Raw genomic sequence first — 13031 nt, forward strand, 5'->3', positions numbered from 1 at the left:
ACTGAACATGTTATTGTTGAATTAAAAAAAGATTATCTCAGTTTTCTGCAAGGAAATATCTCTGTGAATTGAAGTTCTTGAACTTTTTACTCTACAAAAGTAAGACTGTACTGTAAATCCTACTCTTTGTTGAAACCATTTCCTTTGAACTTGTTAACAACTGTTTGAGTTTCAAATATGCATCTTACACCCATATCCTTGCTAAGTTACATTATTAGTTATTTGTTAGATTTTGAAGGTAAAAAACATCATTATCTGGTAGAAAACTAAATCTTGGGGTTGTTTTGATCATCAGGGATAAAGGCTTTGTGTTCTAGTGATCAAAACCTCCACTCCTCGACACAAAAAGCTGCAGGATGCACTTATTGGTATGCATCTGAGCAATTTAATGTTGCATTATTCAGAAATCTACCGCTTTATGAAATAAACTTTGCCTGCAGCAAGTTTCTTAAGATTGAAGCCAGAGCTGCAATGGTGAGTCAAACTGGGCACAATAAAATGCAGCCAGTGACTGACAGAACCAATAAACAGACAAGTAGGCGAAAGCCAGCAAATATAAAAGAGCGCTTCTCTGACTGACAGCTATTGATCAGCGGCTTTACATTCTCTTAGTGCTTATTGTGAGATGCAAATCCCTTTTTAAACTACACTGATTTAGGCTTTACTTTCATTTTCGCATATTCTTAAAACTTCCCCTAATACCATGAAAAAATAATGTTTAGGTGAAAACAGATTTTAGTTATGTCAATTAATCAAAGATATGTATGGTAAATTGAGTGATTGTATAAATATTCACCCCCTTTAAAGTGACTGACCTCATTCAAAAGAGGTCGTGCCAATTGGTGCAATAGTCTCACAATTACCGAAACGAGGATCATCTGAGTGTGGTGAATGTCTCTCACGTGACTGTAGCATAAAGACAACCGAGCAACCGCGCAACCAAGTGGCCATGCATGAAGGAGACTAAAGAGAGAGGCCACCAAGACACCTATGACTCCTCTAAAGGCATTACAATCTTCAGTAGCCGAGATGGGAGAGACTGTATACAACAACTGTTGTCTGGGTTCTTCACCAGTCAAAGCTTTATGGGAGAGTGGCAAAGAGAAAGCCACTTGTGAAGAAAACCCATTAAATTTTCAGTCCAGTTCGCCAAAAGGCACCAAAAGGGTGCTTTTTGGCCATCAGACAAGACCAACACAAACACAACACCCCACTGTGAAGCATGGTGGTGGCAGCATCATGTTGTGGGTAAAATGAATGCGGCAAAATCTAGGAAAACCTGGAGGACTGTCTTATTCAGTCTGCCAGAGAACTAAAGTTTGGGAGAGGATTATTTTCCAGCAATACAATGACCCAAAGCATACAGCGAAACCTACACAGAAATGGTTTAGTAACAACAAGGTGAATGGTCTGGAGTGGCCGAGTCAAATCCCAGACCTCAATCCAATCGAGAAGTTGTGGGTGGACTTGAAAAGATCTGTTCAAGCCTGATCTTTGTTCAACCTAACAGAGCTTAAGCAGTTTTGCAAAGAATGGAGTAAATTGGCAGTGTCCAGATGTGCAAACCAGACTGAGATCTATCTAGACATACTCAGTGCTGTGATTGCAGTCAGCAGACAGCTAGCACCTGTTGCTTATACTGTAGTCTGTGGCATCTGTTTAAACTGCTCACCAAAATAACAGCTGGGACCCTACCCTCAAAGAGCAGGTGTTAAACAAAAAACATTAAAAAGGACTGCTGAAATGGATTTAGAAATAATGACTACACACAAGCAGTCACAACACCTACATGTACTCCTACTGAGAAAAATGAGACCAAAAAATATCCTGTTTAACTGACCATACCGGTTTTTCTTTGATGTCTGTTAGCTTAAATCTGTTTGTGCCTGAGAGTCTAGGTAGTCATGTCGCAACACGATAAACTAAAAAAAGGGCTTGGTTTTGTAGAAATGGAGGCGTACAGTTGTTTTTGAATATAATGCAAGTGGTTGTGTCTTAAGACAATTAAACCTGCTATATTTTCTGGGGGAAAAACAACTGTTGGCTGACTTTTCTAGGAATTTCTCGAACTTACAGATCAACAGTTTGTGAAATGAGCCGTAAATTTTACAATATCAACAACCTAGGAAGGAATACAGCGGAAGTAACGTTCGCGTTGCACGTGCGCTCTTAGTCACAATTAACTATGTTTGACCTTTGAATTTACTACAAATGCATTTAGGACTCTATCGTGGCATTTTAACTGTAATGTTCCAGCATAAATATCTGTAAATACCGGTAAATACGCACCTTCCAAGCCGCCCCCAGCGCGCGCTTTCCGCGTTGCCTTCTTGGCCGCCTGCACAGCTCCGCTCTGTCCTCGCGCGTCATATTTCCTTCCGCGCGAAGCCCAAATATAACACCAAATATTACAGCTGTGGTATGCCACAAGCTGTTGAACCGCATTCTGCAGAGGAGGTAGGTCGGTCGCGTTTTGTAGAAGTTTCAAGATAAAGAGGCGGGGAGTTTTATCAGAGCGCGTGAGCACCTGAATGAAACTCTCTTTCTGTCTGTGAATGTTGCGAACTCTGGGGGCAACTGTTGACAGTGATTCACAGATTGTAGTCACATTGACAGCCACCTGTTCCTGCTCTGAACAACTGCTACATCCTGTTTTCGACACAGAGTCCCACTCTGGTTGAATATAAATCTGATCCGAGCTTGTGCCTGTCACCAACCGAATTATTCCTTTAGCATGGCTGTAAAAAAGTCAGTGCACTGCAAATTTATAATAAGTAGCCCACAGCACAAGTCTGCAATATCACGAGGTACACAAGATTTCCATTAGTTGCCTGAATGGATAACAACTCATATATGTAGACACACAAAAAGCCCCCAGTCATGAATAAGTCCAGTCTTGTGACAGACAGAAGTGGGCGTGTTGTCATATTGCAGGAGACCACAACTTCCTCACAGGGCCCCTCTCTCTCACTTAGTTATTCAAGATGAAGAAATTCATCATCAAATTCTTCTGTTATGCTTTCTATTCTGTATTTTGAACATAAGAAAAGAGCCCAATTGTAAAGCCCATGCAAGGATTTTTTGAATCTTATGCTTTTTCATTTCAAAAGTGAAAAAGACATCAGCACAGATTGCCTTTTTCTATATTTAATATGAAACTATGTCTGACAAAATTAACATCACACTGACAAAAGAGAGTATGTATTACATTTTCAAGCAAAATGATTGGTTATTAAAAGAAAGCAGGATGAGATTTTTTAAAAGAAAAAAAAATAGCAATTTAGGATCCCGATGGCCTGGTGATTAGGTTTGACCTAATGTTCCAAGTACTCGAAACAGGCAGCCTGGGTCAAGTCTAGCCTGCAGTTCCTTTCATTCATATCATTCCCAACTCTCTCCCTGTTAACCTGTTCTAATCCAGTGTTGAAATCTGTGTTGTAACCAGAAAGATAAAAGCCAGCTAGCTAATTTAATGATATAATATAACAACAAACAAAGCATAATTTGAAAGTGAAATTTGTTTTTCTTTTTGCAATATAAAATGATTTCACCAATGGCAAAATGCAGCCAAGTTCATGTTCTGGGACTTATTGGCTTTTATTTATCAGACTATTAGCTCTATTAAAAAGGATTTATATTTTTTCAGTTACTGTGTTATTAATCAACATAATTAATACTTGTAATTAAAGAATCAACACATTTTGTAATGGGTAGAAAAAAGTAAGTTAAATCATTTTTCTGACTGAACAAGGATGACTTTTATGCTTTTTTTATCAGGCTATACTGCCACCTGTTAGAAGTCTCAGTACACTACAATGCTAGGTAGACCGACTAAACTAGTTGCGAAGTACAAAATCAATCCCCACAAGTACAGTATCTTGATTTATTGTACAACTGAGACAGGAAAAATTCAGAATAAAAGCATACTTTATGAACAAGATACGTTTCTCCAATTTTCAGAGACATTTACCAATGTTATGGGGTGGGCAATATATCAAGTATATGTAATGTATTGCGGCTATTGCCTTGAGAGATCTATAAAATCACTACACCAGCAAGTACAAGTTACATAGAAGTTTTAAGCCGTCAGTGTGCAAATCTATTGTTCTGTTTCTCCCACTGTCTCCTAACACCTGTCTCACAGCAGGCAGCACACTCCCTGCCAATGCAGAAAACTCTGTTTCACACTTGTGCTTTTTTGTATCAGAAGAGGAGGGAAGCATAAGAGAGTGGAAAGTGTAAACACAGACCAAGGCAAGTGTGCAGTGTCAAGAAACAGTAGTTTGAGATGGAGATGGTCAATTTGGTTCCAAAGAAAAACAGCACTGGATCTCTCATCTTCAGTGGTTTGGATTTTGGAAGATGTCAAACAAAATGTGGTAATCTTTAAGATTGGTGGCAGAAACACATCACATCCCCAAAGACCTTGCTCCTGTAAGTATTGTTGAAAAGTCACGATTTAAAAAAAACGTCTCCTCCAGAAACTCGACGTAATATGATTTGCCTTGGTGCAAATTTTTTGCAAATGTGACCCAGTTCTCCACAACTACAGAGCCTTATCTTAGCCTAACATTACACAAACAACTGGGCGTTAAACATTTGTGCCTCCAAACAAGATTTTTTTTTTTCGATGATCACACAGGATAGCTCCTTGCACAAGGTCTAAAGATGCTCCCATGTCATGGATCTTCTCAGAAACTTTAAAAAACGAGAAATCATTTTACTCATACAATAAAAGACTGCATAGAAGGGTCTACTTAATTTATCGAACTACTGCATTTATACAATAATTTGGAGGTAATTTAAAAATATATTTATACGTATCACGATATAGCCTAAAAATATTGCAACATTTTTAGGCCATATCCCCCCACCCCTACAATGTTGAAATACACATCTGATAAATTAAGGTAAACACGGCTCTCAATTTAAAATTTCAAACATTTATTATTTAATATTTAGTCTTTTTTGACAAAGAGTTGTGTGACTTGCAGTAAAAATAGGAAAGCCTTATTCTCAAGATTCTTAACTTGTTAGTCACAGAGTTAATCTGATGACTACTCAGCAGTCACAGAGTTAATCTGATGACTACTCAACAGTCACAGAGTTAGTCTCATGACCATTCAACAGTCACAGAGTTAGTCTGATGACCATTCAACAGTCACAGAGTTAGTCTCATGACCATTCAACAGTCACAGAGTTAGTCTGATGACCACTTAGCAGTCACAGAGTTAGTCTCATGACCATTCAACAGTCACAAAGTTACTCTGATGACCACTTAACAGTCACAGAGTTAGTCTCATGACCATTCAACAGTCACAAAGTTACTCTGATGACCACTCAGCAGTCACAGAGTCAGTCTGATGACCATTCAACAGTCACAGAGTTAGTCTCATGACCATTCAACTGTCACAGAGTTAATCTGATGACCATTCAACAGTCACAGAGTTAGTCTCATGGCCACTCAACAGTCACTGCTGTAACTTTTTTCCCTTTTTTTGCACTAATACACCTTATTCTACTAAGTAGAACACACTTCATATTACTCTGTTTATATTTTTATGATTGATTAATATTTCATTGCACTACAACCACTTTGTTTACTCAGTATTGGTCCATTTCACATTACCCTGCCTATATATTTATTTCCAGTTGAAATCTTCCCCTTTTTGCGCTCCAATCATCCTTGGCTTTCAATTTTCTAACTATAATCGACAGGTTGGTTCATATATTCAAATGCCGTTACTTCCAATATCTGAGAACTATATCTTTAAAATCATCCGTTTAGAGTGTTTATTTTTGTGTATAGACATACATGCTGTATACTGTATATACTGTCTAAAAATCTATTTTATTCAAATATATCTGTTAGCCATTGTGATTTGTTTTTGTTTTGTTTTTGTAATGCTGCTGCTCCAAGTGCTTTGAATGCGTGTTAGGCATGGCCCATACACAGGCAGTGTGGAAGCCCTGACTTGTTACCATGCACGCTGGAATAAAAAAAAAAAAAAAAAAGCTGTGAACCAGCCGTTATGCAAGACCCAATCTGAATTAGCTGTCATATATGATTGCTATCGATATCAGCAGTAGAAAAAAAAAACATCTGCTCTGCTTAGTTAGAGAAAATGTGAACAGGGCATCTTAATTTTAACAGTTAAATTTACTCATTAAAAATCAGCACAGTTAAACATTCAACCTGATGCAAATCCTCTTCTTAAGCATGAGTTTCAAACATTAATGACAATAAAAGTAGTTTTTTTATGCTGATGGTCCTATTTGTTTTTCTAGCTAATAAAGAGACATCAATAGTAATTTAAGTCTCTTTTTAAACAAACAAAAAACACCTCACAGACGCTTTAAAAGCACAGTTCACAAAGACCTGAGCAGCATTTTCTGCTGTAGTGGCCTGTTGAGCCACCCACTCCACAGAGAGGGAGGATGAGAAGTACATTGTGTCTTTACAGCCAACAGTTGGCAGACTATCATCTGGCTCAGGACAGTGAGTCCTCACTTGCCCCCCCTTACATAGAAGGAGAGGAAGGAGGGGGCATCTGGAGTTTCCTTTGGCACATATCAAAGAGAGAGAGAGAAAGACAGGAAAAGAAAGAGAGACTGTTTGGAGAGAGTGTTTATGCGAGCACTGAGGTGAGAACATTTTTACAATAGGTAGGCATTTGGCCAAGTGTCTCTTTCACAGGGACAAGAATTTATTAAATTAGGACTTTGGTTTACACGTATGATGGGATTTATTACTAGGTTAAATTAGGCTCATTAAGATAAGTTTAAGATTTAAAATATTTTTGGGCATTTTAAATTTCATACTTTAAATAAAGTGTTGATTTTAAACTACACAACTCAGGGTGAGTAGAAGGAAGTTGCATAGCAATTGGCCAATGGGAAGCTTTCCAAGCTGTGCACACCCTCACCCAGAGATAAGGTTAAAGTTTTAGTAGGAGCTAAGGTTAGCTCTGTAGTAGCGACAAGGATATAGCACTTTTGGGGTCCTTGCATTATGTGATGACATTTTTCAGTCACTTTGCAATAACAGCTTGAGTACTTCTGTCACCCCTGAGAACAGTTATCTCTATTTTACCCCTGAATCTGGAGATACAGCAGCCATTCATCTTTGTGTTGGGCAAGATGTCACTCTATTTCTCAAAAAATATGAATTAAAGCTGACATGTTTGCCAAAGTGATATCACAGATTATCTCTGACAGCTGGGAGTTTGGGGCCTCCTCATGACCCAGTCGTCTGACGCCACAGGGACCTCCGACTGTGTTGCCTGTCATCTGTTTTTTTTTTCTCTTATTTCTTCTGCTTATCTTGACCATTAATAAAGCAATAAATATCACTAAAAGTGAAATAGATCAACAACAACCAGTAGCAGCATGAAGATAAAAGCTGTTCTGAGTTTAGAAAGCAGTACATTATCTCATGAATAAACAGTCATGCCTGTGAATACTCCTTAAAGCATATGTAAATGCAAACATACAAAAAAAGCGAAGCAAAAGGGATGTAAGGGAATACATAAACACACTCCTAAACATCACCAGAGCATGAATTTAACCCCAACAGACGTATCTGAAGTAACACGAGACCTCCAGGCTCCTTCTCAGTGTCACCATGACCCCAGAATTAGAACATACCATACAGCTTGCATGTGTGAGTGTGCATTTGTAAGTTTGTGTTTGTGTACAAGCTCTAAGATTAAGAGCATGTGCTCATGATTGTGATGCTGATGAATAGAGTAGATTTTATAATATCAGGATGTTTTTTATAAAAACGAAACAACTCAGATACTTTAATAAATTACTTAAATAATAAGGGCTTAAATCAGAACAAAACCGTGAAAGATATTGGTGGTCCCTTTCTTTTTCATTGAAAAAAGCACAACAATACTCACTAGTGCAATTGACCCTCTTATCCCCACCCAGACTACTTGAATAAGGCCACTTATTATAATAATAAATAAAATAGAATAATAAGGGGCACCAGCAGCCTTGGGGTTATGTCTGTGTGTTCCATTTACAGAGGCTGTCGTCCTCACAGTGGGCGGCCTGAGTTCAATCCCAGCCTAAGGCTCCTTTCCTGCATGTCATTCCTCACTCCTTTTCCTTAGCTTCCATCTGGTTGCTTCCAGACACATAAGGACATAAAAAGCTATAAAGGCAGACAAACATAAAAAGCCTGAAATAAACTAAAAGAGATGCACCAATTGTAATGATGATGATGTTAAAATAATAATGTAAATTGGTGATACCAATTTTCCCCATCAAAACAGATCAGATTGAGATCTTCTGAGAATGTACTGTTAGGTGTGCTAAATGCCAGCATTAAACTGATAGTAAATAGATAAACATATGCTACTGACAGCTGTTGGTGCCCACATCATTTGCTAATGGGCGATGGACAATGATATTCCTTTTAAACCAATGTATCAGTGCATTCTTATTTGTATTTGCATTCTTGAAAGTCAACAAAACCCAGCAATGAAACTCCATGCCCAAAACAAAGCTAAAATACTGTAAGTCCATGTTGCCCTATGATTGGCTCACTGGGTATCACTAGATGACTGCAAGATGACTGCCAGCATCTGAGAATGCTACATGCATTTTTGTGTACTCTAGGGTGAAACAAACGGCTGCAAACGTCGGTGCTGGGTGGAAGAGCAGGTGTCCATACACAGTGGCTAGAGTCCTCAATACACAGGCTATACTCTGTTTGGTGATTTCTTCCCTGGTGCAAGTTTTAAAATGCAGAAAGTGCAATATTTCTTAAACCTCAAATGTGTCAAAATACCAGTTTAACACTTTTTTGCAGCAGAGATGTTATGCTTTACACATTATGTATATTTTACTTTTGAATAGTTCCATACAATCCTACTTTTCTTGTTTTTTTTTCTTGTTTTTGTTTTTCTCAATCAAAACAAGAATGATAAAATGATAATCACAGCAACTGGTATCAATCAATTTATTGGCATTGTGCTGGTTATAATATGTACATTTTTTGCTTGTGTTTGTTGAATAATACATGGGATGAGCCCCCAGTCCTATCACAATAAAAGCAAAAAGTCCAACATAATCTTTAAAAAAGGAATCAAATTTACTTGCTAGGTCTGTGCTCAAAAAATAAACATGACAATATATTGTCATGCGCACCTTGCCAATACACACAACGATACAGATTTTCTAGGATCGATATGGACATATATGCTGTGATGCCAGTTTTAAGACAGCAGGCTAAAAGTAAAGCTACTGGATTATTTCAGGATTCTTCAAACACCAGGAAGTCAGGAGTTGGACATGAGTCATACAAACTGTAAGAAGGTAAAGCACTGCAGCAACACCAATCTTTATTGACACAACAGCAGACTTATTAGCAGTTAGCAACAACAGCTAGGCTCACTGGGCTAATTTGTGTCATCCCAACCCGCTATTAAGTCAAAGTTTCTCTCAACTTCTTATCAGGAGATCATAAGCAGCATTTTATGCTTTGTTTGTAAAGACCTGAGCTGAAAAGCGGTGCTGACAATTGCTTCAGGCAGCTGCTTCAGACGGTGACTAATGCTATTTAATCCTCATTTGTTCATTCATTACAGAAACAGCAGCGCCATTTTATGCAGAAGTTTAGCAAAAAGTCATTCTTAACAATTAAAGTGGGCTTAGAGTAAAGTGAAACCAGAATATTAGTATGAAAACAACAGAGAGGGACATTTTAAGTTTAAAAAGTTAAACATTGGGGCACACTGGTAGTCGAGTGGTTAAGGCGCGCACCATGTACGCTGGCAGCCTGGGTTCAAGTCAGGCTTGTGGCACCATTTCCTGCATGTCTCTCTCCGCTCTCTTCCCTGTTTCCGAGTCTATCCACTGTCCTCCTCTATCTAATAAAGGCACGAAAAGGCCCAAAAATAAATCTCTAAAAAAAATGTAAAAGGTTATACATTACTGTACTTGAATTTACATGAATATAAATAGACGATTCTAATTTACTTGGATCTCAGAGGAGCTTGATTTAACTGTTTTAAGGTGTAAAAAAGTTTAACTATACCATTTCTGTTACCTCTGCAATAAAGACAAGCTGCTATAGTGAATTAAGTATTGGCCATGTTTATTACGTCATGTTTATTACCCAAGATCAACGTGTTTTGTGATACATATCATATCATAGCCTCTGTATCATGGTACATATCGTAAGGCTGGGGGAAATAACCAGCCCTACTATTTGTGATCCTCCGACAATCATTATATTTATCAGATTTAAATCCAACATAATACACTTGGTTCCACTTCTTGTACACAGAAGGCAGGATGGTGGAGGGACCAGGAACTAGCATAAAAATTGCCCTGCCAGAAAGCATTTGGGTGGAGTTTTGTAGTGCAATGCAGACCCACAAATGTGCAAATATGCAGCACTCAAAAATAGCATAGACCAGTACACGGTAGCTACAATGTAGATAGGACACAGAAAGCTTTAATCTATTTCAAACTCCTGTAAGGAGCTGTTAAATGTAGCATCCACAATGGACAAATCTAATTTGTCTTTGCTAACTTGTCCTGTAAATGCAGACGAAAAATAATCTGACAAAAACATAATTTCTTTAAACATTAATAGGTAACCAAAGGTTGCTTCAGTACCATGCCGATGCCTGTTGCATCGTTTGGAAAGCTAAAAAATGACAACATAGAAATAATCACTCTTCTTCCAGATGGTCTGATTTCCTTTTGTTTGTCATCCTGAGGTATCAGAATAAACTTCAGTCTGTTTCATAACCAGTTAAAAGCACCTCATAGGACCTTTAAAGAAAGTGAAAGTAATCTAATCATGTTGTGTTTACATGGACTGAAACTACACTCTTTCTTTCTTTGTGGGGTGCTGCAGAAAGTGACTGTGAAGTGGAAACTTTTCTTGTGAGTGCAGCAGGAAGGTAAAAGATGAAGAGAAAGTTAAACTTTAACACCAGAGATGCTTGTTAATCTTTGGTAAGACTAATCAAAACACAAACTCTGTAGGATTTTACCAAGAATAACAACTATTGTATTTCTATTCTGAATAACAACGTTATGCATGCTTTACTATTCATATCATTCAGAATTTGTTTTTTGTATGGCAACATTTGGCTATCACAAGGCCCGGGCAGCTAGTTTTCCTGTCATATCTGAAAGTGTTTCCCTCCATAATTGATGCAGGGGTTACTACAGTTGTTCCACTATGTCTCGCTCACTTGTTTTTGAGTGCACAGTGGGGGTATGTGGGTCTGTGTGATTATTTATTCATTACGGCTGTCATCACAGAGTGTGGGGGTAGTTTCTGGATCAGAGGCAGGACAGTCATGCAGCCCACAAGCTGCATGTGTACACACAACATCCTGTATTGTATGGGCCTACTTTGTTACCCCCTGTTGAGGTGTCTCTGCAGAAACAAGAGCAAACCAAGAGTTATGCAATCGGTAGTCAAGCATCAGTTTGCAACAGCCTTGGATAATTTTGTCAGAATATCAGGTTGCCTCGTTAGGTTAAAGAGTAACCTATAAGTTGACAAGCTGCTGCATACTTCAACTTTGTGGAGACAGTGACTGAAGGCTGCAGGGAAGTACATGCAACACCTTAAGTTTGGCTCTCATGAGGCTCAGAAGTCACTTTGAGATTTCAAGTGGTGCTACAGGAAATTTCCCATCTAAACTCCTACCATCATGCTTGGGAGTCCATCTCTTGCAGCTAAAAATGTACATTTTTATATTGTGCAATGCATGCTGGCTTAAATGTGTTTGTCCATAAGCAATGGGCCCAAAATTTCCAAACAACCAGCCTCCTTTTATGTTCCAGAAGCACCAGTTGCAGGAAATGATCAATTTTAGAGTTCCCAGTCTTATGACACTATTTCTGAAATCTTTAGCAGCTAAAGAGGAAAACAGAACAAGAGCAGAGTCCTAATCCGGGATCAAAAAAAGCCAAAGGCTTTGCAAACATCAGACAAAATCTCTGAATGACGAGCAGCAGAAAGTAGCGCGCGCCCCTAGATAAAGTCACTTACCTCACGCGCTACACCACAGCACCAGAATAAACATATTCATCCACAGAAGCGCATCAAAATAATCATCAAAAATCTTCATCAGATGCAAAAAAGCCACAGCAGCCAGCCCAGGGGGATAACTACTGACTCCAGAGTGGAACAGCACTGCATCTCAGAGCGTTACATACAGGTCCCTTGGTCCAGTTTTGATCCTCTGCCCCGCTTTCCGCGAGCATATGACGAACACGTTCGCTCAGGTACTGCGAGCCACACACTCCCCGTTTGACAAACCAGCGCTGAGAGGAGATGGTGGTATCGCTCCGCCAGTGATGGAGCCCGAGCTGCGCCTCAGCCTCACTGTGGAGAGTTGCTGCACCGCTACGCATCGTCCATGCTCCGCCCGAGACGAGGTTTACTTAGCCCTGGTACGATGGAAGAAAAATGTCTGTGCAATGTGACCATAACGGACGGGATGGAGGGGCACTATTTTAACGTTGTGGGCAAGGATAAAAAAGATGTAAAGGGGCAAGCCGGAACAAGCCGCTTTTCGAGGCGTGGGCTGCGTGCTTTTAAAGAAACAGACCGAGAGGAGAGGCAGAGGATGCGCTTCAGCAAGTGCGCCTGACAGGAGGAAGTTCTCGTACATGCAAACAGAAACCGCTTGTTTTATTGCTGCTGCGATTAGAGAAGCAGAGAACAGGAAGACAAACAAACCCAGAGTCAGTTTGCCTTCCCTGTTATTTATAATCTACAGCCTCCCATAAAAATGACGGTAAAGTGTTCGATGAAACCTCGTCATTTTCAGCTGTAGCAGAACTTCCTAGTAACTGAGGTCCGTCTAGTGTCTAAACTTAAATGCTTTTGAAGGACCTAAACTACTGTGGTCATTTATTATGTTTACTATCAGTTGCTGAAGAACTACTAATGTAAATACTACAAATGACACCAGAGGCGTAGCCAGAAGTGTCAGCAGTCTCGGGCTCAGGATGTTAACCAGAGCAAAGAATTTTTAACAACTTTT

General features: G+C 39.1%; 1 protein-coding gene across 3 annotated transcripts in view; it reads right to left on the reverse strand.

Annotated features, from left to right (window-relative positions):
* The window catches only part of rc3h2 (ring finger and CCCH-type domains 2), a 48154-nt gene extending 35477 nt beyond the window's left edge, over positions 1 to 12677 (reverse strand). Inside the window, exon 1 of one of the 3 annotated variants that reach the window (XM_041810414.1) lies at positions 12032 to 12677. The gene's annotated coding sequence lies outside the window, so the exon portion shown is untranslated. Of the gene's footprint in view, positions 1 to 2289; positions 2533 to 12031 lie in introns of those variants that run through there. The other 2 variants (XM_041810415.1, XM_041810416.1) reach the window with 2 other exon arrangements.
* Positions 12678 to 13031: the final 354 nt, after the last annotated feature.

Source organism: Cheilinus undulatus, linkage group 17 (genome assembly GCF_018320785.1).
Source record: "Cheilinus undulatus linkage group 17, ASM1832078v1, whole genome shotgun sequence".
Lineage (NCBI taxonomy): Eukaryota > Metazoa > Chordata > Actinopteri > Labriformes > Labridae > Cheilinus > Cheilinus undulatus.